Source organism: Carcharhinus amblyrhynchos, chromosome 16 (genome assembly GCF_965287045.1).
Source record: "Carcharhinus amblyrhynchos chromosome 16, sCarAmb.v2.hapA, whole genome shotgun sequence".
NCBI lineage: Eukaryota > Metazoa > Chordata > Chondrichthyes > Carcharhiniformes > Carcharhinidae > Carcharhinus > Carcharhinus amblyrhynchos.
In genome coordinates, this window is record NC_137339.1 from 13,205,468 (window position 1) to 13,229,097 (window position 23,630).

At 39.4% G+C, this 23,630-nt stretch overlaps 1 protein-coding gene across 13 annotated transcripts in view; it reads right to left on the reverse strand.

Moving 5' to 3' along the window:
• Positions 1-23,630, reverse strand: part of LOC145353842 (nuclear receptor coactivator 3-like) — a 212,395-nt gene that overhangs the window by 149,340 nt on the left and 39,425 nt on the right. Inside the window, exon 1 of one of the 13 annotated variants that reach the window (XM_080204698.1) lies at positions 3,353-3,749. The exons of the other annotated variants lie outside the window; for them this stretch is intronic. The gene's annotated coding sequence lies outside the window, so the exon portion shown is untranslated. Of the gene's footprint in view, positions 1-3,352; positions 3,750-23,630 lie in introns of those variants that run through there. 13 annotated transcript variants of the gene reach the window in all.

The window sequence follows — 23,630 nt, forward strand, 5'->3', positions numbered from 1 at the left end:
TACGAAAAGCTGCATCTATTAATCCAGACACAAGAATTTCAGCAAGAAAACAAGCAGGTAATATTTTCATGCTGCTTCTTCTAAACACAGAATTTCCTGAGACATTGTTGAAGATTTAGCATTGAGTGAACAACCATTTGTTGAAACAGGGCTGCTTCAGCTATGGTAATGTGATAATCTGAGCAATGATATTTAATATCAATAAGCAAGTGGGTGCCTGAATACCTGTCAGACCAGTTTATGATGTTTTCACGTTGGGAGATTCCTTTAAATGGCAATCAATTTTCTAATCCTCCTGCTCCACATCTGAAAGGACAGTGATAGGCACCGGTGGGAGGGGGATGGGATAAAAAACGTCAAACTGTGTGCACCTTCTGTGATTAATAATTTGGCCAATTCAAATCTCAAATTTTGGCAACACGTTTTCATGCTTCCACGATATAAAGGGGAGTTGCTACATAATTGTTTTGCATTGGAACAGCTTAATATCATTCATCCGAAGCCCATGCGACTCATTTCAAACATTAGAAACAGGCGTCAGAAACTTTCAATCCTCATCCCAAGTGGACAAACATCACAGCACTTTTGCTAAAAGTAGAATGACCCAACTATTCATCACCCTCAAGACAGACATATCATGGATTGACCAGCACAGAAAGAGGCCAGTCAGCTTATCGTGCCTGCCCCATGTGCACACACAGACATCTACACACACACGCCCACCTAAAATGTATTACAAACTTCTACTACTCCATGCTATACGGGCTACTCTACTGATGATCTTGGTTGGACCAAGTCAGCATGCCTGAATTTTGCACGTCAGAACAGCTTACAATAATAATGGAGCACAATAATATGGGGATTAAAACATCTCCAAGTTAGTATCTAATTGTAAAATATTGTCTCATCTAATTTGTTGGGGAGTGATTTATCCCATTGGGAACAAAATGAAGTAATGAGACAAACAGAGAATATGTAATTTACTAAAATCCCTGTAGTGTTCCTTTTGCTCTCAAACTAAACTCTGCAGAAAACTCTTCAAAAACTCTTGAAATCCTTGCCTGTTGACAGGACCACAAACACTACCAACCTTAACCTTTCCCCACAGAACTGTGAAATCCCTTGGCTGAAGTCTTTCCTTGTTGATGGCAGGGATATGATTTTCCAGTACCATTGAAAGTGAATGGAGTTTTAGCTGGAACGTCAAATTTTCCATTCCTGCTTGCAAAGGGATCACCATGAACAAGATCAAAGAATCCCACTCAATATGCTTACTAATTTTAGCTGAAATAAATCAATTCTTCTGTATTTAGAAATCGTCTACATTCAGCTTTTATCTTTGAGTATATGTGTACGCAAAAGGAAGTGGAAAGTATAATTCTGGCAGAGCGAGAGAAGTAGGGTCAGTAACAGCTCAAAACTTGGACTGTAACCAGTGGCTCGTTAAAATAACAGCGTGTATTAAGCTCTGAAGCTTTGTTCTAGCCCTACTCAAATACATAAAACCAGAGTTGTTGAACGAATGGTTCTTTGATGTAGCAAAAGCTGTACTGCAGTCCTTTTCACTTCCTGAAATTCCAACTAAACTGGATGTTTCTTTACATTAAAAACCAAGGTACTGCTCATTTGAAACTAAATCATTGCAGTTACCTAATACTTCTAATATACATATGTATGTATCTGTTTGCAATTGGAGTAGATACAGAAAATTGCGCAATAAGTACTTTTTAAAAACAAACTTCATAAAGCATAACTGAACCAAATTTGCTAAGACACAGGCAAATCAAGCTTTTAACAGATTAACTCATCCTTTAAGACTAGTGCAACATTTGCCACAACACACAACCTATTTCCACCAATAGCCATATTTGAATTCTTAATTTCTCCTGTTCTGATGTCTCATATGGAATGTCATTCCCCCGAGTAACCACAGACCTGGTTGCAGGCTTTTACCAACATCTCCATTATAGTAACATGACATTACTTCCTGACAATTTTCCAGGTAGTGCTTTTTGTCGAAGCTGGCTCAAATGCAATATTAACAGAAGAGCGGAAGTCATTTAGATGGGGTCCCCCCTCATCTGCAGGAGGTGAAACGCATAAAGAAATCAGTAAAGGGAAGGAAATAAGGGAGGGATTTATAACCTCAGCAAAAAAAAATCTTCAAAATGTTCTTAAAACACTTGATGGTGTAGATTCAGGCCAATTACAACCAATGTACTTAATGCTTTGGCAAAAAAATTACTGCAGTTGGAAAAATTGATTTCAAATGTGCAATCACCACTTCTATTACTGTTAAAAAATGTATCATGTATTTTAAAACTTCTTTATGTTTGATTTTTGAACTTACGATATGAAAAAAAATCAATAAAAAGCCTTCACCAAAGTCTGCGAATAACCCAAAGTAAACTCAATGTCTTGTTGGAGCAAGTTCTCTGCTGTTTGCCAACCTGAGAACACATGTTATTGCAACTGCATAAAAAAAGTGGAATGCCTTGTTTGTTGCTTCTAAGTATTTGACATCTGCAAACAGGAGCTAGTAGAGGCAGTTTTTAAGCCATGCAGTGCTTGTGCCAAAATGAGCTGCTTTTGAAGACTGCAGGCCAAACTGTGGTTCAGCACACTATAAAGCTTTAAATTTTGGAAGTATCGTGTATGGAGTTTGCATAGTTTTGAGTTGTAAACATGCTGCCAAACGGGTACTTGGAAGAGATGCTTTTACAGTACCCGAAATTCAGGGAAGGCTTCAAAATATGACGTTACACGTCACACTGTTCGTCAGTTAACTTACAGTGAAAGCATTCTCCAATTCACAAACGGTGGGCGTTATGCAGAATGTACAAATGAAGGGTCAAAAGTTTACAGTGCTTTTATTTTCACCTTTCAACATCCAATCAGAAAGGGAGGTTATACTAACTGAACTTCAACTTACGCCAACTAATTAACTCCTTGAGTACCACATGGATCGAGGAAGCAGAAAGCAGAAATTGCAGGAAATTAAGTATGACAACACCCTTAATTCACAAACTGAACTTTATGCATACGCAAACAGATGCGTTGAAGTCACTATGGTTTTCATTGTTTTGCAAAGCTATCTCACTATGAATTTTGAAAGTTAGATTAAGCTAGCACATCAGTCTCCTTTCTCATTTTAAATTGTATTAATGACCAGTTGCATAATTCAAGTAAATTGAAATTATATCTTACCGTTGCCAGTACAGGTATACTTGCTAACACCGCACTAAATTAGGAATTATTGAAATCTGCAGAATGTTTTCTGTAGTGAAGTCTTAAGACATACATACAAACTACATTAACAAAAAATATAAAAACATATCATACATGCATGTACCTCAAATCGCCAGAATTCTGCACCTTCCCAGTTTCCGAAAACCACAATTAAAAATCCCAGTTCAAATGAATAGCTTCCATATACCAGAGGTTTGGAAATGCTATTTAACAAGGCTTGATTCACAGTTTTCCACTGTTCACTGGTGATGGATGAAATGAATACTTAAGGCATTGATCAAACTGGCTGCTCTGTCTTGGATGGTGTTGAGTTTCTTTCAATGTTAGAGTTGGATTCAACTAGGCAATTGGAGAGCATTCCATTGCACTTTTGACTTCATAGAATCAGAATGGTTATAGCACAGGTGCCCATTCACCAAATTCATTTCTGTGCTGACTCTCTGCAAGAGAAACTCAGCTAGTCTCACTCATCCACCCTTTCCATATGGTTCTGCAATCATTTTCTTAAAGATTCTTAGCAACTTCCTTCTGAAAGCTCAGACGGTATTTGTATCCACCACAGTGTATTCCAGATCCTAACCACTTGCTGAAATTCTCATGTCTGTGTTGTTCCTTTTGCCAATCATCTTCAATTGGTATCCTCTGGATTGTGACCCTTCCTGCAATGAGAACAGTTGTTCTTTATGCTAACAGTAAGCAATGGTACAACCCAACAGGATGGTAGAAACAGATTGAATCCAATAATAGCTTTCAAAACGAACTGGATAAACAATTGAAGATGACTGTCGGGATAAGTGGGAAGAACAAGGTAATGAAAGAAACTGGATTGCTCTACAAAATAGCCAGTGTGTACTCGATGGGCCAAATGGCCTTCTTCTTTGCTGTACTATTCCCTGATTCTATTCTGTCTGTAAATCCATTCTCCATCCCTCCAAAGCTTTCAGATATCCTTCCTCAAAACAGTTGCCCAGAATTGGGCATGATCTTGTGTTATGATCACAGCAGAGACCAGTACTTCTTTTAAAAATCAAAATCCCAGTTAGTTACTAAAAGATGAAGCCACGGATTCCACACTCCGAATTAGAATTTTTACAATGCAAATACTAACTACTACCTCAGTTAATCACCTATACTTTAAAACCCAGTCAACATTGGTTAAACATGAATTAACTGGCAAATTGCAGTCGATGATAAACCATAAATTGCACATTAATTGGCAGATAACAACTTGGACAGATTTTACAACTTAGCTGAGCAGAATGCTCAACATACAAGTCAAACTCAGTCACAAACATTTTTAAAATTTTCTCTTCCTTATAAGAATTTCAGCTCCTCATTTTCAGGACCCCAAGCAGACAGCGACACATAATCAACCCAAGTTCCACAGGCATGGTCTTAATCAAAATGACATATGTCGGCAGAACCTCCGCCCTCTGCGGAAGAATGTAGATCGATCAATATTACTTTCGTTTCTGCAATTGTTTCTGTAATGATGCTTTGGTTATTCTCAGCCTCTGGATCTAGCCTCTGTCTTCTTCAGCTTGTCTGTGTTGCACCAATGGATTTGTCAAATTCCACAACTAAACTCTTAATGGTCCCTTTTAACTAGCTTCAACTAGAAGTTTGGCTTCCAAGTCATGGTCACTCACAGTTTCCTTAACATGGGGAGGTGATGGCATGATGCCAGGCACCAATGGCCTAGCGCTGACTCAGTGTTATTGTCATTTGACAGAGACCCAGGGTAATGATCTGGGACCCGGGTTCGAGATGGCGAAATTTGAATCCAAAAAATGAACAATTCATATTTCTTTGTATTGAACCTTATCTGCTACAGGGAGGTGTTGGTATAGTGGTATTGTAACTGGACCAGTAATCTAGAGGCCTATGGCAGATGAATTCAATAAAAAAAACTGGAAGAATCTAATGATGGACTTGAAACCATTGTAGTCCATGTGGTTCTGTAGTGAAAGATACCTTTCGCTCTTACCTACACATGACTCCAGACATGAAAGTTCAGCTTCCTAAAAAAAGCTGTCCCAAGGTTCCATCACACTCTAGATGGTGGACAGGATATGGGGAGTCAGGAAGAGAGTTAGTAAACACCTCTGGCCTGCTCTAGTACCAGTAAGAAGTCTCACAACACCAGGTTAAAGTCCAACAAGTTTATTTGATAGTAAACCCACTAAGATTTCCAGGTTTGCCCCTTCGTCAGGTGAGTGGAGAGTTCTGGTCACAAACAGAGCATATAAAGGCACACACAGTTTACAGAATACCGATTAGAATGCGAGTCTTTACAGTTAATCAATTCTTAAAAGGTGCAGTCAATGTCTGACACCTTTGACAATGTCTGCACCTTCAAGAATTGATTAGCTGTAAAGACTCATCTTCTGTAAACTGCGTACCTTTATATGCTTTGTTTGTGACCAGAACGCTCCATTCACCTGACGAAGAGGCAAAACCCGAAAGCTAGTGGGTTTACTATCAAATAAAATTGTTGGACTTTAACCTGGTGTTGCGAGGTTTCTTACCATATTTACCCCAGTCCAATGCCGGCAACTCCACATTATCTCTACTCTAGCACCAGTGTTTAATATCATTGGTTCGATTAAGTGGTCAATGGTGACATACCGATAGCACAGGAATTCAATGATGAGACTGTGACTGAATGTCAAAAGATGGTTGTTCACTCGTTGAAGATAGTCATTGTCTGGCACTTGTGTGGCGCAAATGTTATTTGCCACTTGTCAGCACAAGTTCAAAGTGTTGCCCAGGTCTTGCTGAAAGCAAGCACAGACATTATCTAATAGCTTAAAAAAGGACTGAACACTGTTCAATTGTGAGTGAACATCCACACTTTAACCTTGTATCAGAGGAGAGGTCATTGGTGAAGCAGCTGAAGATGGTTTAGACTAGGACTGAAAAACATCTGCAGCAATGTCCTAAGACAGAGATGACTGGCCTCCAACAATCACACCACCCCCCCTTGTGCAAGGTTTGACTCCAACCAGTGGCGAGCTCACACACCTTGATTCCCATTAACTTCAGTGTTGCTAGGACCCTTGATGCCACATTCGATCAAGGCCAATTATTCTCACCTCACCTCTCAATTTCAGTTCTGTTGTTGAAATGTAAACCAAGGCTGCAATGAGATCAGGAGCTGAGTGGGCATGACAGAACCCAACTTAGCACCAGTGAGCAATAAATTGCTCACTAAATGCCACCTGATAACACTGTGAATGGCCCCTTTCACCACTTTGCTGATGATCGAGAATAAGCCGATGGACAGTAGATGGTTGGTTTGGATTTGTCCTGCTTTTTTTTAGGAAAAATGGAGAATTTCTGCATACAAGCAAAGCTATGAATAAATATTTTAATACTCAAAAGGGAATTTTATGCAACATATTTAAAGCAAATCTCATTAGAATAAAACATTTTTTTTCTCTTAGCACGCAATTTACACTGCCTCTTCCCGGATAAGATTAAGAAATTGAATGCATTCAGCGGCAGAATAATTCAGGAAACTAACAAATCCATTAAAACTGTTACACATTGATTTGAAGTTACACCAAGTACAACATAATTCTACTTTGCCCTGTTGCAGTATATAAAGAAACAAATCCCCCAAATTCCTCATACCTGTAACAATTTATGCTGGACAATGTATAAATTTTGAAAACGTTTATTCCTTTGACAGCCATGTAAGGAGCCAAACTCAAGTTAAACTGAAATCAATTCAAATTATTCATCACAGACCATTGCAGAAACTAAATTATTTTTGGAAAAACTGAATTAATTTAATCAAAACTTTTATTCAAAAATGAAGTCACTACAATTGACTGGAAAATTCTACTTGCTGTCCACTGAAAAACAACAAAGTCGTATCCAGTATTTCCAAATAATCTATATCTCTCCAGCACTTCCAATGCTTCAATGATGGCACAAAAAAAGGGAGCAGGTAATAATAGGTATCAAAAATGTCAATGTATTCAACTCCTTTGCATCTTTCCCGTTGTAACTTCAATAATAAATCTATGCAGCAATGCAATCATGAGTCTTTTTACATTTCATTCTGCTAAATCAAAAATAAGTTGCTCGGAAATTAAATAATCAGAGCTCTGGTACTATGCTAAGATCTAAAAATCAAACATACATGGGGATTCCACTCTCAAAACTCACATGCAAAGATAAATAGCTACATTCCAACAAGCGCTTTTTACACAGCAGTTCTTGCCTATTTAGCCTGTGAGAATGTACAAAACCGACAAAGCCACATACACACAAACACCTGTAAATGAATTACTTACAATCTCTAACCTCTGGAACAAGGAGCAATTTCTACCAGGACCAGCATTACAATCAGAAATGATCCAAGATTCAACTTAAACTAAAACCTGTTTTTCATGGCTATAATGTCATTTAGGTTTCAAAAAAAAACCGACCTGCCAATTGATAAGAATTTCCAACAGTATTACTCAGTAACATTGCTCAATGGTAATGAACTTTTAACATGTGCGAGTAGTGTACACACAAACTTTTAAATATAGATATTTAATGCAACCAACCAAGGTCACTTGCTGTTGCAGTCTGAAAAGCAGGCTGAATAGCATTACATGCTCAAATAGATAAATCCCTTCCAACCAAGGAATGTTATCAATTTAAAATTCAGAAACACAATTCCTCATTATTCATTAACCTAATGGTTTTGAAATTCCTTTGGCTCAGACTATTCTTAAAATTTATTTCTAGTAATCTCATTCAACTTTCCCTCTTTTTAAAAACGAAAAAGCTTGGTTTAAAATTATGGTATGAATAATAATAACTTGCCTAAAGACTTCCAGCTACTCAAACAGCATGCACTGCAAACCCCTGACTGCACAAAATAGCCCATGACTCAGATGAAATCAAGACCCCGATTAAGAGGGCTTGATATAAAATGTTAAGTGGCTATATTTCAATAAGTGAACATCGAGCAAGAATATATGATTAGATCCATTTATTTCAATCAGTACAACTTACCTTTGCATAATTATTCAAAGCAAAGAACAAATCACATTTCCCTACATATGAGTAGGTTGTCTTATTTGGTTTAAAATAAGATCTTCTAACTGGTCCTCCAACATTTCTGGCTTAGAGCATCAAGTTTTCACAACTCACTGTTTAAAAGTCTCACTACCTCAGCACCCTTCTCGCACTAAAACTGAATAGCTTTCTCCATTTCAAATTAAATCCTCATACAAATGGGTGCAAGGCATTTTCCAATTGCCTATACAAGCTAACAAACTGCTTGTTATTCAATCACTTAGGTGAACAACAGCCATTTAGTACATTAACCACCTTGGTACCTTTTGTAAAAAGAAATGCCTGAAGTAGTTAGCTGGTTCAAAAATGTACTTACCTGGACCTCTTCTGCATTTTCCAGCATTCCGTATTGTTGCCACAACCCCCAAATTGCTTTGTGTTTTGGACGGTGTCATCACATCCAGATATCTCAATATTACTGAAACCCTTTGATGCAACATAGAATAGAATCGTAGAATCTCAACGCGCAGGACGCAGCCATTTGGCCCACTGAGTCTGCACTGACCCTCAGAAAGAGCATCTTACCCAGGCCCAGGCCTCCCCTCCTATCCTCGTAATCCCACGCCTTTATCATGATTAATCCATCTAACCTACACAGTTTTGGACTGTGGGGAGGAACCAGAGCATCCGGAGGAAACCTGCACAGAAATGGGGAGAATGTGCAAACTCCTCACAGACGCACTCACCCAAGGATGGAGTCGAATCCAGATGCCTGGCATTGGGAGGCAGCTGTGCTAACCACAGCGCTGCGCAAGTATTCAGCAACACTCCCAAATATTAGGAGTTAAAATTCCATCAGGCATAGAATGCAATTTGTTGAATCCAGAGAATCACGAGTAATATTTTCTTCATGCTCCTAGTTTATTATCTCTGCTGTCCTCATGGGTCTATCATTGCCAACCCCCATTTGCACTATCATTTGGTGGCATCCAAAAAGTGGCAGTTTCCATATGTAGGCTGATGACATCCAGCTCTCCCGTACACCACCAATTGTGCAGCTTATCCAACATTTTGTGACGGATGAACAGAAAATTGCTCCAGCTAAATATCATGAATCCTCATGTCCGTTGCCCACTACAAATTCTGTTCCCAAGTCATTGATTTCATCTGTTCCCCCTAGCAAATGTCTGAGGCTCAATGAGAGTGGTCTCAAGCCTGGTGTCATTTGAACCAGAAACAGACTTCTTGATGCATATCTGTGTCAGCTACAACACCGTCCATTTTAGACGTTTTCCTCAACTTCTCCTTGTTGTGTGGTATGTATCATGCTCTTAAGAATTGCCAGTAAAAACACCTCATAAATATAGTTGTTGTTATTGCTCTCACTAAAAGGCCTCAGTATTCTTCCTAATATGTAGCATCCAATACTGAATACAACTGAGATCTTACAATGACTTCCAAGCTTCCAACATTACAACAGTGACCAGAGTTCACAAGTTCAACTAGTTGCAAAATCCTTTTGAAATCCTGAGATCATGAAAAGGCAAGATATAAATGCCAGTCTTTCTTTCTTATAACAAAGAGAGAAAATGCTGGAAAATCTCAGCTGGACTGACAGCATCTTTAAGGAGAGAAAACAGCTGATGCTTCAAGTCCAGACAATCCTTTGTCAAAGCTTTCTTTCTTATAGGTTTACAATCGTCTCTCGGTTTTTATATTTTGCACTTCTTGATATCTGAATTAGTTACTATAAATCTTAACAGCTGACAGTTACTTCCATTCACAGAAAAACTTACAAATAGAAATTGGTGCTCTGAATGCTACACAAACAACAAATTGAAGATAATCACACTCGTAACATGGTTCATCTACACTTTCTAGAAGCAAAATACATTTACATACAGGGACCAGTCTTTGCAAACAAAAGGAATATATTCGAGCATGTGCCTTCTTTGAATTACCCAGGAGCTTAAGGAACCTACAATTCCTATTGCTTTCTCCATGGTGACACTTTGGCCAGAGTTTACTTGCCAACCAGTCACACCCTTTTCTATTGTAGTACAAATTGTCATCATTGTTTGAAATTTTGCATTCTTGTGCTTGCTCTGATGAGTGCAAGATGAAAAGGTTTGGCAACATGTCTTCCCTTTATAGCAAAAGTCAAATAGAAATCTATCTTTTTTTCAATACTACCTTCTAACTAAGCTGCATCTGTAAAAGCAACCAAAACTAATCAAGCAATTTTCAGTTCCCATTACTAGAACACAATTTCACATACAATCTTGTTAAAAGCCATCATTTTTTAAACATGACAACATATGCTGCTTTAAAAAAAGTGTGTTTTCTCATTTGGTTTTGAAGCAGAATCTTTGTACACACATGTCCATTTATTTAATTAAACTTAAATTTGCATTTTCCAACCACTGCACAAAACAAATATGGTTTTAATTTTAAAAGCTGGAGTGAATTATCTTCATCATGGACTCTGGTGATTTAATACAGCTGTGAGGTAGGCCAGAGAAACTTCATATGGCATGAATCACCACAATCCTGCCAGCAATCTACATGCACTCAAATCATGGGTCCACCATACTCAAACGTGGAATTTTGTTTCCTTGCACCTTTCAGCAGAAACACTTATCTTTTAAACTGACGACAAAATCTGTAAGAAGTATAAACAGCTTACAAACATGATACCAGGAACATTTTGTTCTCAACACTATTCCCCTGGTAACTTTGAAACAGTGAAGACTGCAACACTGGCACGTACCCTCAGTTCAATAGAAAACACTGCACAGCTCTCGAAACTTTAACTCTTTTTCTCACACAACAGTTTTTTGCTGACAGAACAGTATAACAGATTTTAGTCAGCTGACTCATGAACAGCATCAAACGATATTTAGGTCAGGATAGATCCTCCTCTTTTGCGTAATTAATGTTTCATCTATGTTGAATTCTGGGAATGAAAAACATATGAAACAGGCGTTTCAAAGGACTTTCGACTAAAATAGAATACTCCAAACAAAAGCAGGGCTTCAAAAGTCAGCCTGTAAAGCCTCATGACTCATTGCCATATGGAGAGGGTTATAATTAACGCAATGAACCAATGAAGGGTGGAAATGCTTTTAAATGAAGAAGGTGAGTGTGTGGAAAGTTGTCATTAATAGTTTACTCCTGCCTTATGATCCTGCATACCCAGTCCCTCTGCTCCACCCCACGATTACAACAAAACTGCAGTTCTCAGTCCCTCTGCTCCATCGCAAGTCCCACTTACGCCTTTATGCTGCAAGAATGCTATTGGTTATTTTGAAACACAAAATGAGTTGGGAGAGAAATACTCGTGCAAAGCTCCCCATTTTGTTCCATGATTTTTACAGTTCTACAGCACTCAAACATTTTCTCCGCCCCCACCTCCCCACCCCAACCCCATGAAGGCTAGCATAAAATACTATATTAGTGAACTACAGTTTCTAAATATGGAAGGTTGAACCAAGATTAAATATTTTTAAGTATCCATCCTCCATGGCCTGAAAGCATTTATTTTCTTTACAATAAATAACTAATAGATTTTATATAAAAAGAAAAAAAAGACAAAAATCAGCTTTGGATTTGCTGTGTAGTTTAGACCTAAATGAGGAAAAAAAAGGGTAAAGATGCTTGCCAGAAGAACACTTAAAGTACAATTGTGTTTTCACTTTGCAGCCAAAACTAATTTAACTTGAAGCAGAACAGCACTGTCGTCCCACATGACTCTGTAGGCAGCAGCAATAAGAACAGTATGTATTTATAAAGCAGTCCTCATATTACATAGCAATCACAGGATAAAAAGAGCAGGTCACTGAGCCCGACAATACATTTACAGAAGCAAAATAATGCAGATATTGGAAATCAGAAAGAAACAAAAACAAAAAGAAAAAACGCTGGAAATACACAGTGGCAGAGTGATTAGTACTGCTGCCTCACACAGTGCCAGAAACCCAGATTCCATTCCAGCCTCAGGTGACTGTCTGCATGGAGTTTGCACGTTCTCCCCACATCTGCATGGGTTTCCTCCGGGTGCTCTAGTTTCCTCCCACAGTCCAAAGATGTGCAGGTTAGGTTGATTAGCCATGATAAATTGCCCCTTAGTGTCATGGCAATTAGGGTAAATGTGGAGTTACGAGGATAGGACCTGGGTGGGATAGTTGTCAATGCAGGCTCAAATGGGCCGAAAGGCCACCTCCTGCAGTGTAGATTTTCTATTTCTAGTAGTCATACAGCATCTATGGACAGAAAGATTCAACACTTTGGGCTAAAGTGTCTTATAATTACAGTACCTTGTGGGGGGTGGGGGATAAGCATCAAAAATAAGAGAAGTGAAAGGAGCAAGCTGTTTAGTGTTGGAGCAGCATAGGATATAGGACAAATCATTAAAGTAGGATGAATGAGCTATGACAATACTTGAAACCAAGAATACAGATTTTTTTGGGGGGGGGGTGAAATAAAGCTGACAAAAGAATACAATGAGTGTGTATTGGACTTAGTTGGCAAAATCTTGAGAACTTATGTAGAGATGTCAGCTAAAAAAGCACCGAGGAAGTCAAGTTTTGAGGTGATGAACGTATAGATAAGGATTCTGGCAACTGAAAAGAACAAACGGTTTTGGAAAGGGCCCGGGGAGTGAGAGCATTATGCTGAAATTCCACGCTTCTAAACAGTCAGCTTGTAACAGCAACTAGGTAACATTGCTATTCCACAAGCAAAAGATGAAGAAATGGCGACAGAAGCCAAAATGAGATTTGCCAACTTTGCCAATACTTTGCTGAAGAAACATTTGTTAATCCAGCCTTACAAATCAAGATAGGCAATTTGCTGGTCCAATCATGTAGGAAAGAAGTGTTGCACTGGCAAACAGGTTGGGCTACATGTAACTAACCTGCAGCATTGGTGGCTGAATCATTCGATTTTTTCCTTTTCTGGAGCTAACTCAAAGTATTTTTCAATGCAAAACTCCGATCTTTTCCCAAGGTCAGGTCATTGTAAGGTCTGAACAAAGTGAATAAGACTTTTTCACATATTTACTGGCTTATTGTAATAAAAGCAAAATACAGTGGATGCTGAAGATATGAAACGAAAATAAATCAGGTCATGTCAGCATTTGTGGAGACAGCAACAGAGTTACATTACAAATCCAATATGACTTTTTAGGTACTTGGAAGAGTTATATTGGGTTTAAAACATTAACTGTTTTTCACTCTGCACTTGTGCTGACAGATCTACGATTTTCCAGCACATTCTACTGCTGGTTTACTATGTTTTCATTTCGTAGAATCCCTACAATGCAGAATAAGCCATTTGACCCATTGAGTCTACACCAACTCTCTGACAAAGAATCTTACTCAGGCCCTCCCAGCCACCACCAACCCTCCCCCCATCCCCTGTATATACCATGGCTAATCCATCTAACCTGCACATCTTTGGACTGTGGGAGGAAACTGAAGCGCCTGGAGGAAAGCAACACAGACATAGGGAGAATGTACAAATTCCACACAGGCAGTCATCCAAGGGTGGTATTGAACTGAGGCCCCTGACGCCGAGAGGCAGAAGTGCTAATCATTGCACCACTGTGTTTCCCAAATTTGGAATACGAACCAGTTGTTTTTGACTTAGGCCATGTTTGTAGACATATTGGGTTACATAGTGTCTACCCCGGCGAGGACATGTCAGCCTCGGCTTTTCTTTCCCAAAATTCAATTAACCGTAACAGGGTTTTTTGTAATTTATAAGGATGAAAGAATTAAATAGGCAATGGCTGTACTTAACCATTTACATGCCAACTGTAAATAACTCAGCATCTAACAGGCTTTCCAGTCAGTTTTTGTTGAGACAAAAACCTACCCAGGTAAAGATATTTCTAAGTCCTTCATCAGTGCTTGAGGGTGAGGCAATTGTTTTCATCCTGAAATTCTAATGGTGTTTAAGTCAATGTAAACTGTAATTTCTGGAGGTAGTCTGTTTACAACCAAAGCAAAACATTGATGCTATTGCACCCGAGGTTCCTTGCGATTGAAATTCTACATCCCTGTGGTGAATTCCAAAATGTAACAGAGGTAGGCCTCCAAATTTGCAAACACGAGCGACAGAAAAATGCTACCATTCCAGACTGCCCAAAAATAATCGGGGTGCTGTAATTATAAAAAAAATTTCAAAATGCTGATTCTGGTCACATGACTTCTCTCCCTATAATGAGTACTCCACAGAAGGTAATTAACTAGCTCATACCTGGGCAGACTGTGGCTACTGTGTTATGGTGTAGTGATTAACTTCTTTAAAGTCCCAGTCATCACTTCTGAATAGACCTTTCATCCCTGTGATGAGCTAGGAAGGTCAACACTTGCCATATGTCTATTGTCCCAGTAGACTCTCTGTCTCTCCCTTAAAGTTGGCTTTATAGAAATAGAACTGGCTTGCACTATTTGAAGGCTTCAGTTTCTGAACTAATTCTTGACATCATGCATGAAATATCACAGGAGGTTTGCCTCAACATGTCTTAATTGTTGCCCACATTGGAAACAAAGAAACTGATCAATTTGTAATACCAGAAATGTCAGGTGACTTTTGGCAGCTATCTTAATTAGTGTCTTTACTGGTTTTAAGATATTCTTTCAAAAAAGCTTAGTATCGATTTGACCAGCCAATGAAATAAAAGATAAAAGATGACACACACAAGTCACAATGTCATGACATGCATCACATGGGAATGGGCCCCTCAGCTATCACAAAGCTCTGCTTAGGGGATCTATCCACAAATATGTACTACGATATACACATTTAACTGTGTCAAGAATCCAATCTTACTTAATCATTAATTTGGGGGGGTAGAATGAGAGATAGGAATCACAAAAGGAGAAGCAAAGAGATTCAAAATAGTAAAAAGGGCTGCAGTTGGCAGGCTTCAAGTTGTGAAGTCTCACAAGACACCCAGGAGACCTGAGAAAGCAGAGGATGGTGATCTCATGCCATGGGCTGCTGGAGCAAAAAGGTAACCCTCTGGAGTGTAGTGTTCCGTTCAGTGCAGCTGAAGAGCTGAAGAAGTGCACGTGAATTAGTGCTGGCATGCAGATTCCGGAATTCAGGCTAACAGTGTCTCAGGAGACAAAATTGAAACTTTGCAAGAGAAGCCATTGTTCAGCCAGTCTGAGTTGAAGTAACCTTTGGAGAGAATTCCAAGGCTACATCTTCAAAAGGGAAGAGTGAAGATTTGTAATTTCTCATAAGGGAGACAAAATTTAATGAGGCTGTGTAACTCAGTGAATGCTGATGTCTGGGTGAAGTCTGCCTTGGTTACATTTGTCATTTATTGTGCAGTGGACACAGTTTTCCTGTTAATTCATGTAAATTGTTTTACTTTTCTGATTTTGCATCGTAAAAGTTTATTTTGTTTATTGAGAAACCATGCAGTCTTGGATGTGAAACTTTGTCTCCTTTAAACATAAGTTTACTGGTCCCTTACCAGATCGTGCCAAAAGCTTCTTGGTCAAGGAACGTAACAACTGTATTTGACTTTGGATACAAAAGGAATTCATGTATTTTTGAGAGCAAGGCAAGAGAGCTCTACTGAGACAGCTCCAGTTGTGCTCATTAAAGCCCTGGAGTAATGAGTTGAAATAATCCAATGTCATTTTGGATGTCTCTACAGAGAGTTTCTTTCAAAATATTTTGCTCTAACAATGTCAACAGTCGTATCTGATTGTGTACAGCACACAATCTATGCCATACTCTACAACACTAGATTTAACTGTGATACCAGTCACCCACTATTCTACAACCGTAAGACCTGCCAACATGCATTCAAGACTGACATCAACGATAGCCGCTAGTACAAAGTGTTGAGACCACTCAATTTTCTTTTCTATTGAATTCAAATGGTGGACGGGCAGAGGGAATGCAATCTGATTTGTTTCCTTCAAGAATGATTTTATCCCAATACATATATGGCTGATGGTATTCACAATTCAGATGGATTAAGTACAAAGAATTCAATGTCCACCATGCTTTTCAAAAATGATGGCAACAGTACTGTAGCATAATCTACTAAAAGATTGTTCATCCATCTACACACATGCAGGAACTTTAATTGGGCACTTTCAGTGTGATCTACAAAATACTTATTAAATATCTGAATTAGGATATTAGTTTGAACTTATTTTTGCAAATAAATCCTGAAACTTCAGATGTATTAAATAAAGCAAACCTATAAAAATGAAACTTTTAAAAAAGCACTTCACAAATGGATGTAACATGTCCACATTTTTGTTGCAAAATAGAAACATGAGGGCTAATAGGGACCCTAGGTTTTGATGACTACATTAATTTCTATTTGATAAAGAAACCAGTTTGCAAAACCAAGCGTTGAATTTTCTTTTGCATTCAGAATTGGGTAAAGCGTATGCCAAGGCCAAGTTCATTAAGCTGCTTCTTGGGATTCCAATTATCTACCCCTTCTCCCACCAGACTAAAAAGGAATGGGATTAAAATGCTAGGAACATTTACACTGCACCCAGCCACCTCTGAAACAATCAACTCTTTGCAAAGTATTCTAAAAGTGTTCTATAAGTGCCAATTAACCAATGTGCTTCAAATAAATACCAATAAGTGATTGTTGGAAAGCAGGACATCATGGTCAAACCAAGTTAGATCTTCATCTAACACCCATACATTTGAAATTACCGCAGGAACTCAATGGGTAATAATCAGCAACAGGAACCCTGATCAGTCTTCCTACCTAACCCAAGAGCAGGGTAGGCAGTTCTAACACAACCAGCCACTGATTTTTAATGGGTTGCACTTCTCTCTTAAAATTTACCTTTCTTGATTGCTCAAATCAGGCATAGGAAAAGTTTACTCCAAATGCTGGAAAAACACATCAAGTTGCTAGTTGAATTAATTAGCAAGCCTATATTTTTTCCGTGACAAGTTTTGAATCCACTTGCTTAATTCATACACAGTCATGTCAAAAGCTCACTGGAGCATTCAGTGTTCCTGGCTTGCAGTTGTGCATTAATTTGATGTTGCTCTGTTAACCCACTGTCAGAAACAAAGCAGTGTGTAAATTAAAGATACTGACTACTCATTCTTCAGAGTACCTGGGTTGTGACTAAAACTGACTTTTTACAGCATGTTACAACAGCAAGTATTTATTTCTCAAGGTTATTACAGTACAATACAGAAAGAGTTAGACAAAGGGAAAAAGGCAAATTCTTTTGATCAAGAATACTTAAAAATGATTTAATCCAGGTTGGGGACAACGCATTTAAAATGGAAATGAAAACCTCCACTGTCACAACCAAGCAAACACAATGGCACCTCTTCTGTAATTCATACTTTAAAAAAAGTTCACTTCATTTATCCCTTCAATTTTGTACTTGGAAATAGGAGAGGGCAACATCTTCCCACAGCAAAAAATGACATTTACTTTAATATTCAACTCAATTCAACTTCATGGGATATCCTACTGTTCTAAATAAAAAGGTATATTCAAATATAGACTAGACTGGAGTCCTTATCATTCGCATTAGATTACAGAGGATAAACCAAAAACCAAGGTTGATGTAGAGCTTCTAGAATTGTGCAAGTTGTTAGATGACAGAAAAACTGTTTGGTGTGAAGTTATCAACATGGCAGAAAAGCACTTTAGCAGAATTATAACATACATTAGTTGATTTCCTGTGACGCTGCACATGGCAAGCCAAAAACTATGGTCACTTTATCTGTTTTTCAGGTTTGTTCATTGCCATTTGAGGTCATCCATTTTGGTAGGAATGACAGCAAAATGGACTATTATTTAAAAGGGTAAAAAACTTGTAGCATGCTGCTATGTAGAAGGACTTGGGTGTCCTTGTGTATGAATCGCAAAAAGTCAGTTTGTGGGTGCAGCAGGTAATTAAGGCAGCAGAGGGACCTCGGGGTCCTTGTGCATGAGTCGCAAAAACCCAGCCTGCAGGTGCAGCAGGTGGTCAGGAAGGCTAATGGGACGCTGGCCTTCATAGCGAGGGGGATTGAATATAAAAGTAGGGAGGTCTTGCTGCAGCTGTATAGGGCATTGGTGAGGCCGCAGCTGGAGTACTGTGTGCCGTTTTGGTCGCCGCACTTACGCAAGGATATTTTGGCCTTGGAGGGAGTGCAAAGGAGGTTTACTAGGCTGATACCGGAGTTGAGGGGGTTGAGCTATGAGGAGAGGCTGAATAAACTAGGCTTGTACTCGTTAGAGTTTAGAAGAATGAGGGGAGATCTCATTGAGACATTTAAGATGATGAATGGGATGGATAGGATAGGATAGAGGTGGAGAGACTCTTCCCGCTCAGAAAGGACAGTAGGGCTAGGGGGCACAGCCTCAAGATAAAAGGGGAGCGGTTTAGAACGGAGTTGAGGAGGAACTTCTTCACTCAAAGGGTGGTGAATCTCTGGAATTCTCTGCCCGTTGAAGTGGTGGAGGCTGCCTCGCTAAATATTTTTAAGATGCGGGTTGATGAGTTTTTGATAAGAGAGGGGATTAAGGGTTATGGGGAGAGGGCGGGAATGTGGAACTGAGCCACGACAGATCAGCCATGATCTTATTGAATGGCGGGGCAGGCTCGAAGGGCTGGATGGCCTACTCCTGCTCCTACTTCTTATGTTCTTATGTTCAAATGGAATTTTGTCCTTCATCGCTAGAGGGCTGGAGTTTAAAAACAGCGAGGCTATGTTGCAGCTGTTTCAAGGTGCTGATGAGGCCACACCTGGAATACTGTATAGAGTTTTGGTCTCCTAACTTGAGAAAGGATATACTGACACTGGAGGGGGTGCAGAGGAAATTCACAGTTGATTCCAGAGTTGAGAGGGTTGGCTTACGAGGAGAGACTGAGTAGACTGTGGCTATACTCATTGGAATTTAGAAGAACGAGGGGGATCTTAAAAATTATGAAGACAAGATAGATGCAGAGAAGAAGTTTCCACTGGTGGGTGAAACTAGAACTAGGGGGCATAGCCTCAAAATAAGTGGGAGCAGATTTAGGACTGAGTTGAGGAGGATCTTCTTGTGAATCTGTGGAATTCCCTGCCCAGTGAAACAGTTGAGGCTACATCGTTGAATATCAGTAAGGCAAAGTTGGATAGATTTTTGAAAAACAAAGGAATAATGGGTTATGAGGAGCGGATGGGCAAGTGGAGCTGAGTCCACAAAAAGGTCAGCCATGATCTTATTGAATAGAGGAGCAGGCTCAAGAGGCCAGATGGCCTACTCCTTGTTCTAGTTCACATGTTTTTGTGCGCTATTGCTGAATTTCTTTTAATGCTTTTCTTCTGTCATTTTTATTCCCAGTGGAAGATAGTTTGTGATGTTACTAACAACGCTAGGCGCCAGATGAATGAAGAGAATTGTAGCGTTAGAAAGCTCCATTTCATTCCGATCTTCACTTACTTGCATTTCTTCCAAATCCTCGTCAGAGCTTAGCCGTTTAACTTCTCATTTCCTCCTTCTTTTCCAGCCTTTTACTCCAATCAATATCCCTCCTACTTTTTTCACATGAAAAACTCATCTATATATACCACTTCCCCATGCTCATTCATACTCAGTTTGCGCACCCAAATTACTTTGCAGATTTACTTACAAATAATAATTCATGGAAGTAAAACCAGCAGTTTGCACCACACAATCCATGGTGATTATCAATTTTAAGGTTCTCTCAGGAAGCTCCTGACTTTCCTGCATTATTGACCTTTTTGGGCAGAAACCCCTTATACAACAATCCTAACTATTTTTGCAAGCTTCGTGGTTTTCCAGGAACATTTCCATTTGGTGCCCACTCAAACATGGGCCACCAGATTTAAGGTTAATTCACATCATTTAAGGTTCCTAGTTTTGGGTTAGCCTTATATATTCTCAAAGATGTAGCATGCTGCTCACTCCAACAGTGGTTGTATGTAATTCCTGTGCCTGTAATTCCCAATATCTAATTACACAATAAGGTAACATAGCAGACTCAAATGTGATCCCCAATGTTCAGCGCATTTCTGCATGTGAAGAAGCATACAATCGTCAACCTTTAGGAAGACAAACTGAAACACTTGTAATAATTTTTATTTGGCCTTGTTGCAGCTAGAGGAAAATTTTATTTGATTAAAGCAAACTCATTTCTCTCCTTGAAAAAAATTAAGGAGCGATAAATGGTCCATGCACCCCTGCCATCAGCAAATCATTTTTCCTAACAACGAACTTTAAAAACTGATCCCCAACACTTTAGCTTCAAGGTCCAGGCAAAGAACAATACCTCAGTGTCTTTAATCAAATTCTGACAGTCCCCAAACATAGGATTCTTCACTGTTTTGTTTTATATTCTGACAAGCAGAGGTATGGTCTCTGTGAGTAAAACTGCCTTCACTTCAAAAGGGCAAGATTATTTGCTGGATCTCTGAAATGAGGTCAACATCCCTGCTGATTCTGGATAATGAGCCTGGTTGAGACAATGGATTCTAAATTGTGACCAAAATAAGCTGCAAATTGTGACATACTACAAACTGGCTCATCTCATTTTTAAGCAGATCTCCAACGTCTGCAATTTTTTTTTAAAAACTGCAAATTCATGGTTTTATTTCAAAACAATAAACATAATACGATTGCAACACGCTGAGCGCAAAAGCAATGATTTAATTTCTAAAAAGTAAAAAGGTGAAAAATATGGAATTTGTCAGGGTCAAGCAAGCAAAAAAAAATACAGAAAGCCATCCCAGCACGCAAATTCACAAGGTGGCGGGGGGACAATGCTTGGACAAAAATCCCAACTACAATTTCTAAGCTATTGATTTAGAGTTTGAGTTAAACATCCATAATAGAAAGGTGAACAGTCAAATAAAAATAACTAGAAGATATACCAATGTATTTCCTTTGAAATTCTAGCAGATTCTTTGCAGAGATCAAGAAAGCCCTCTCAGCCAGTGAAGCAATCACAAATATCTTTTCATGTACAGCAGTCACACAGAGGCGCAGAATTTCCTGTGGTGGCAAAATCAGCTAATTATAGTGAAATTTATGGCCAGTGCCACAGCCATTTTACATCGAAATTTCTTGTGCATGGAATACAAGAAGCAGTGTAAAAAAACTAGTATGGTTTAAATATAATTAATGAGCCCCCAGGGAAATGTAGGAAAGTGAGCAAAAATAATTTTTTACTGAAGCTAGGGAGTTTAAAATAAACGGTTGACAACTCTTTCAAATGGAGTCCAAAGAGTTTCTATTGTTTAAAAAAAAAATCCTCTCAGATAACCACACAGTGAGATGCTCAGTTAGGCAGAAAAGGGGGCTATAATTCTACAGAAGATAGCTTTAGGGTTCTCAATGAGATTAAGGGAAGGTGGGTGTGACAACTTTAAAAGGCAGGCACGGAAAGAGGTGGTGGAGGCACTCACCACTACCTCGTGCCTGCAGGACAGATGAGCAATGCCACAAGCAGTTTAATGACTTAACCAGAACTGGAAAGGTAAGGCACTCAACATGCTGAATCTCCTTCCTCTCCCACCCTGACATCATCGCATTCAAGACTCTGAAGTGGAACTAGCACTGTCTGGACAAGCAAGTTGCAAACCACACCCACAAAAATGAGTACCAATTTGGGCCAACTGCAGATTCACCAGTTGTGACATCCCAACAATGTCAACACGTGATAAAACACCAAAAACAACGTTTTCCTGTTTGTCTTTGCATGATGGCGCTCACGATGGACCGATCATAATCATATAATGGGGTTCCTCAGCTATTACAGCACCATTGCTCAGGTAGAAACTGGAAGTACTACAGATCAGGTAGAAGAATAGATGGGCATTGACAGTGAAGTATAGCAAGTGCCTACACCCATTATTTCTCCATGCTCCACACCCAGAGCCCAACCTGGCACATGGCCAGCAGCAGTTCCAAACCAGGTGCCAACTCCTGTTCAGCAGAGGCTAAACACAACTGCATGAGCTTTCTTCCAGACATGTGATCCACTGCTTCCCTCCTTTCAGATAAAAAATTGGTATACAGATCAGGTGTGTGCAGCCAACCAAAAGTATACCTAGGCACCAGAGTAAAGCAGGATACATGAAAAGGGATAGGGTAGCTATCCCTGTTAATTGTTTTAAATTAAATATTAATTTGCTGTAGTATTAAGGATGATGTGGAGATGCCAGCGTTGGACTTGGGTGAGCACAGGAAGAAGTCTCCCAACACCAGGTTAAAGTCCAACAGGTTTATTTGGTATCATGAGATTTCGGAGCGCTGCTCCTTCATCAGGTAAGTGGACAGTCGGGTTCAGAAACAGGGCATGTATAGACACAGGCTCCATTGCCAAATTCCGTATAAGAACATAAGAAATAGGAGCAGGAGTAGGCCATCTAGCCTGCCCCGCCATTCAATAAGATCATGGCTGATCTGAAGTGGATCAGTTCCACTTTCCCACTCTCTCCCCATAGCCCTTAATTCCCTTGTCTGTCAAAAACCTATCTACCCATGACTTAAATATATTTAGCAAGGTAGCCTCCACCACTTCAACGGGCAGAGAATTCCAGAGATTCACCACCTTTTGAGTGAACAAGTTCCTCCTCAACTCTGATCTAAAATGTCCCCCCCTTGTATACGAGGATAGCCTCAACCGGGATCTTGGGCTCATGCTACACTAAGTGTAACCCCCACCATTTGTCCTGGGCTTGCAAAATCTTCCTAACTGTCGTGACTTGAGACAATTCACACCTCTTTAACCTGTGCTTAATCCTCTCTCCATTCTCACTGTCTGCATCTGTAAAGACTTGATTATCTGCTAAGACTTGCATTCCAACCATTATCTTGCAATGGAGTCTGTGCCTATTTACATTCTGTTTGTGAACCCAACTCTCCACTCACCTGATGAAGAAGCAGTGCTCTGAAAGCTCATGATAACAAATAAACCTGTTGATGAGATTTCTTACTGAAGCATTAAAGGAGGTAGTAGCATACTGATATTGTCAATGGGCTCGTAATTCAGAGACCTAGGGTAGTGCCATGGGGATCTGGATTTCAATCTCACCATTACCGGTGGTGAATTTTGAATTCAATAAAAGTCTAACAATGGCCATGAAACCATTATCAATGGTCATTAAAAACACATCTGGCTCACTAATATCCCTTTTGGGAAGGAATCTGCCGTCCTTAACTGGTCTGACCACATGCGATTCCCTAATGACTTAACAAGCCACTTGCTTCAAAGATAATTAGGGATGAGCAACAAATGCTGGCCCAGCCAGTGATCCCCACATCCCACGGATAAATAAAAAGCTAAAAACTGTTGCAAATGGTTCAAAATGAGTTCAGCAACAATTTTTTTTGCAAATTAAAA